Raw genomic sequence first — 6000 nt, 5'->3', positions numbered from 1 at the left:
CGTGAAGTCCACCATATAAAACCAAGTGACAGTCGTGTCCTAATAACAGCCAAGGTATGTAAACATTGGAATTTTAGAGCTCTCAACACTGCATATAAATATATGTGGAGATAGTGGACTTATTCCGAGGCTGCGCGAGAGCGGGCCGAGAGGTTGCGCGGGAGCGAGGCTGCGCGAGAGCGGGCCGAGAGGTTGCGCGAGAGCGGGCCGAGAGGTTGCGCGAGAGCGGGCCGAGAGGTTGCGCGGGAGCGAGGTTGCGCGAGAGCGGGCCGAGAGGTTGCGCGGGAGCGAGGCTGCGCGAGAGCGGGCCGAGAGGTTGCGCGAGAGCGGGCCGAGAGGTTGCGCGAGAGCGGGCCGAGAGGTTGCGCGAGAGCGGGCCGAGAGGTTGCGCGGGAGCGAGGTTGCGCGAGAGCGGGCCGAGAGGTTGCGCGGGAGCGAGGCTGCGCGAGAGCGGGCCGAGAGGTTGCGCGAGAGCGGGCCGAGAGGTTGCGCGGGAGCGAGGCTGCGCGAGAGCGGGCCGAGAGGTTGCGCAGGAACGGGCCGCGTAATAACAAACGCAATGCCCCCGAAGAAAGCTCCTACGGTCGAGGAGATTGATGATATTAAAAAATCCCTCGACTTTCTGGGGGAAGAAATCTCTGCTGTCAGGGTGCAGCAGAAGACCATCCTGGACCTGGTAGAAGAGGTCAAAGCTCTGAGGCTGCAGAATTCAGAGAAGGCAAAGAGGATCGCCATTCTCGAGAACCGAGTGGAGGAGCTGGAGCAGTACACCCGGATGAATGACATCATTGTGACCGGACTGCAAATTCAACCCCGCTCATATGCTGGAGCAGTGGCGAGAAGAGATGGAGAGGAACTGAATGAGGAGGATGCTAACTCTGTGGAGAAACAGGTGTTAGCATTCCTGCACTCCAAGGGGATTGAGGTAAAAAGCAATAACATTGAAGCATGTCACCCTCTCCCACGGAGAAGCAACACTGGCAAACCAGCTGTAATAATGCGATTTGCCAACAGAAAGCATAAGATGCAATTGTTAAAACAAGGGAAGAAACTGAAAGGCTCAGATGTGTTTTTAAATGAGCACTTAACAAAAAAAAATGCAGATATTGCAAAAAAGGCGAGACTACTAAGGAAACAGGGGAAAATCCAAAACACTTGGACACAAAACTGCAAGATTTTCATCAAGTTGAGGGGATCTCCAGAAGAGGCCAAGATCTTGGTCATCCGAGATATTGGGGAACTGGACAAATTCTGAGGGAGCCAAATAAAGCAATTTACAATCATGACACAAGGACTGGACACTGGACACTGGACACAAGAACTGGACACTTTCCATTATACTGAGCACAAAATACAAGATATGGAAAATAATATTGATCCGGAAAATAATCTTTTCAGCAACATCAATATCAGCTGCCGGTATTACACTGAATATCAATACAATGCAAAGATCAGAGACGGAAATAAGATATCAATTATTCATTTCAATATCAGAAGTCTGTATGCCAATTTCCATAAAATGAAGGAATATCTCAGTCAGTTCAATACTCCATTCAATATAATAGCCATATCAGAAACTTGGATCAACGATGAGATGGGAGTAGATTTTGAGCTGAACGGGTATGAATTAAATTATATCAATAGAAAGAACAAAAGAGGAGGGGGAGTGGCAATATATGTTGATAATAGTTTGGAATATAAAATTAATAATAAAATGACGGTAGCTGTTGATGATTGGATGGAGTGTATTACAATAGAAATATGCTGTGAAAAAATGAAAAATATAATGGTGAGCTGTATATACAGATCTCCTGGATCAAGCATAGAAGTTTTTATAGATTGGATGGAAAGTATGTTTATAAAATCAACTCAGAAGGTCATGTACATCTGTGGTGATTTTAACATCGACCTCTTAAATCATAAGAAACATAAAATGACAGAAGAGTTCATTAATTCAATGTTAAGTATGGGACTGTACCCAACTATTACCAGACCAAGCAGGATCACTTCTCACAGCACCACTTTAATAGATAATATATTTACTAATATCCTGGAAAATAATATAGAGAGCGGTCTACTATTAACAGACATCAGTGACCACCTACCTATTTTTAATGTATATTACTGTAATTATAGCAAGAAAAAGGATAATAAAAATTATAAATATATAAGAATGAAAACTGAAGAAACCATGATTGCACTAAAAAATGACTTAATAATACAGGACTGGAATGTAGTTTATAAAGAAAAAGATGTTGATAAAGCATATGAGGAATTTTTAATAATATTCAATGAACTATATAATAAAAATTGTCCTATAAAGAAATACAGTAATATACATAAATATACAAATAGTCCGTGGGTCACCAAGGGGCTACAAAATGCCTGCAAAAAGAAAAATATATTATACAGACAATTCTTAAAGCATCGAACTATAGAGGCAGAGGAAAAATATAAAAAATATAAAAATAAATTAACTAATATTATGAGGATATGTAAGAAAGACTATTATAATAAATTAGTGGAGAAAAATAAAAACAATATTAAAGGTATATGGACTGTATTGAATGGTATTGTGAGAAATGGATCCAAAACTACAAATTACCCAGAGTACTACACTGTAAATGATAAGACCATAAATAATATGGAGGATGTGGTGAATGGTTTTAATCAATTCTTTGTAAATGTGGGACCAGATTTAGCGGCAAAAATAAAGGAACCCGAAACAACACAATGTGGGGACATAGAAGATATGGGGGACAGAAATCCAAGTACAATTTTTCTAACTGCAACTGATGAGGAAGAAATTATCCAAATTGTAAGAAAATGTAAAAACAAAACTTCTGCAGACTGGAATGATATAGACATGTTAACAGTAAAGACAGTTATTGAGGGAATTGTGAAACCACTCACCCACATCTGCAATTTATCTTTTCAATCAGGTACATTTCCAGACAAAATGAAAATTGCAAAAGTGATACCATTGTTTAAAACCGGAGATAGACACCATTTCACAAACTACAGGCCTGTTTCTTTACTCCCCCAATTCTCCAAAATACTCGAAAAACTTTTTTCAGATAGACTGGACAAATTCATTGAAAAACACAACCTCCTTACAGACAGTCAATATGGATTCAGAACGGACAGATCAACATCGATGGCACTAATGGAACTAATAGAGGAAATCACAAAATGTATAGACAATAAAAAAATAGCAATTGGAGTATTTGTGGACCTAAAAAAAGCATTCGATACTATTGATCATAGTATATTATTAAGTAAACTAGAAAAGTGTGGTGTTAGGGGAGTTGGGTGGAGCTGGCTGTCGAGCTATCTAAGAAACAGGCAACAGTTTGTGCAGATAGGTGACCATAAATCTGATTTCATGAACATTACATGCGGGGTACCACAGGGGTCAATATTAGGTCCGAAATTATTCATAATATACATCAATGACATATGTACAATTTCGCAAGAATTGAAATTTGTTTTGTTTGCAGATGACACCAATATTTTTTGTTCCGGTGAGAATTTGCAGCAGACTTTAGAGATAATCACAACTGAAATAAATAAACTAAAACTATGGTTTGACAAAAATAAATTATCATTAAATCTAAGCAAAACAAAGATTATGTTGTTTGGGAGACATAAAATAGATTGTAATGTAGAATTGATAATAGACAATACTAAGATAGAAATGGTACAGGAAATTAAATTTCTTGGTGTGATTTTGGATCCTAAAGTCTGCTGGAAACCTCATGTAGGATACGTACGAGCAAAACTGGCAAAGTGCTCGGCAATTCTGTGGAAAACAAAATATATTCTTGATTGTAAATCTTTGCATACTCTATATTACTCATTATTTTTGCCATATCTGACTTATTGTGTCGAAGTCTGGGGAAACACCTACAAAACCACTCTGCAGCCGATATGTACAATACAGAAAAGACCAATAAGGACAATAAACAAAACAGGATACAGAGATCACACAAACCCACTATTCATAAAATCACACATGTTGAAATTTATGGATCTGGTCAAATTCAGAACAGCACAAATAATGTACAAAGCAAGAAATAATCTATTGCCAAAAAATATACAAGGAATGTTCAGTGAGAGAGAGGGGGGATATAATCTAAGGGGAGACCTAAATTTTAAAAAACCAAAGGTTAGAACAAATATGAAAAGCATGTGCGTATCGAGCTGTGGGGTGACTTTATGGAACAGACTGGAGACAGAAATAAAACAAAGTGCAAATATAAATCTGTTTAAAAAAAGGTACAAAAAAATATTTTTAAACAAGTATATTGCAGAGGAAATATGTTAATGGAGGATGATGAGGGATAAATAGAATAGGGTTGATTGTTATATTAGAACTAGCTTAGTATATGGTATATATTTATTTATGGGGATAGATATCTTCATATTTACAGGGATAAGTATGTAGTAGATATTTTTTTTTTGTAATTATATATTTATATAGATAGTTATGTGTATATGTATATATATGTATATGGATATGGTATGTAGTATATATTTATTTTTGTAATTATATATTTATATGGATAATCATGAAGTGTATATGTGGTATATATTTTTATAAGTGTATTAATGTAGTTTGGATTTCGGGGTAGTTAAAAAGGGGTGGGAAATTAAAAAAAGTATTGTACTTCTTCCCACTCCTTTTTCGAACAATGTGCGGTGTATTGTAATGTATTAGCTCTTTATATTATTTTATTTATTCTTTTTTTGTCACTTTTTTCATTTTCTTTCTTTTGTATGTATAAATAGTTACATACATTTTTATACATGTTCGAAAAAAAAAAAAAATCGAAATAAAAAAATGTGTGTGTATAATATCGAGTTGATTTAAGACAAATTTTACATCCATTAGTGGTATTACAGTACCATGTCAGTATAAACTTTGTAATATAATTAACTGGTATGTAGGCTTGTTACACAATTGATTGTTTATTTAAACAACTTACCACTTATAAAATGATCGGAGCAGACTTTGCTGTGTTTGGAAGGCTGATAATCCTTGCAGTTGATTCTCGCAAGCCATAGATTTCTCCTTTGTATGCTGAGTTTCTTTGCTCGCCTTCATGCTCCCGTACAGTGGGAATTCCATAAAAGCTCTGCTTGACGTCCTCACCTGACCTATTACGACAGCCGTGAATACAACAGGTGTGCACCATTGCTAGCTTTAAATAGTAATAATGTAACTATAAATGTAAATAATATATAAATAAATGTAACTCGCGCATTACAATGTGTGCTCAGTGACCCGTACGGTAAGCTTGCCACACAAGATGGCCACCACCAGGGAATCCCCGACTCTGTGGCGTCATGTCAAAACTATCTATAGTCGGCAAGGTCACAATGGACCCCAGGGTAACTTCGAAACAACTGAAGGCCTCTCTCACATTGGCTAATGTTAATGTTCATGAGTCCACCATCAGGAGAACACTGAACAACAATGGTGTGCATGGCAGGGTTGCAAGGAGAAAGCCACTGCTCTCCAAAAAGAACATTGCTGCTCATCTGCAGTTTGCTAAAGATCACATGGACAAGCCAGAAGGCTATTGGAAAAATGTTTTGTGAATGGATGAGACCAAAATATAACTTTTTGGTTTAAATGAGAAGCGTTATGTTTGGAGAAAGGAAAACACTGCATTCCAGCATAAGAACCTTATCCCATCTGTGAAACATGGTGGTGGTAGTATCATGGTTTGGGCCTGTTTTGCTGCATCTGGGCCAGGACGGCTTGCCATCATTGATGGAACAATGAATTCTGAATTATACCAGCGAATTCTAAAGGAAAATGTCAGGACATCTGTCCATGAACTGAATCTCAAGATAAGGTGGGTCATGCAGCAAGACAACGACCCTAAGCACACAAGTCGTTCTACCAAAGAGTGGTTAAAGAAGAATAAAGTTAATGTTTTGGAATGGCCAAGTCAAAGTCCTGACCTTAATCCAATGGAAATGTTGTGGAAG

This window comes from Neoarius graeffei, chromosome 7 (genome assembly GCF_027579695.1).
Source record: "Neoarius graeffei isolate fNeoGra1 chromosome 7, fNeoGra1.pri, whole genome shotgun sequence".
Lineage (NCBI taxonomy): Eukaryota > Metazoa > Chordata > Actinopteri > Siluriformes > Ariidae > Neoarius > Neoarius graeffei.
Note: the sequence above shows the minus strand (reverse complement) of the source record.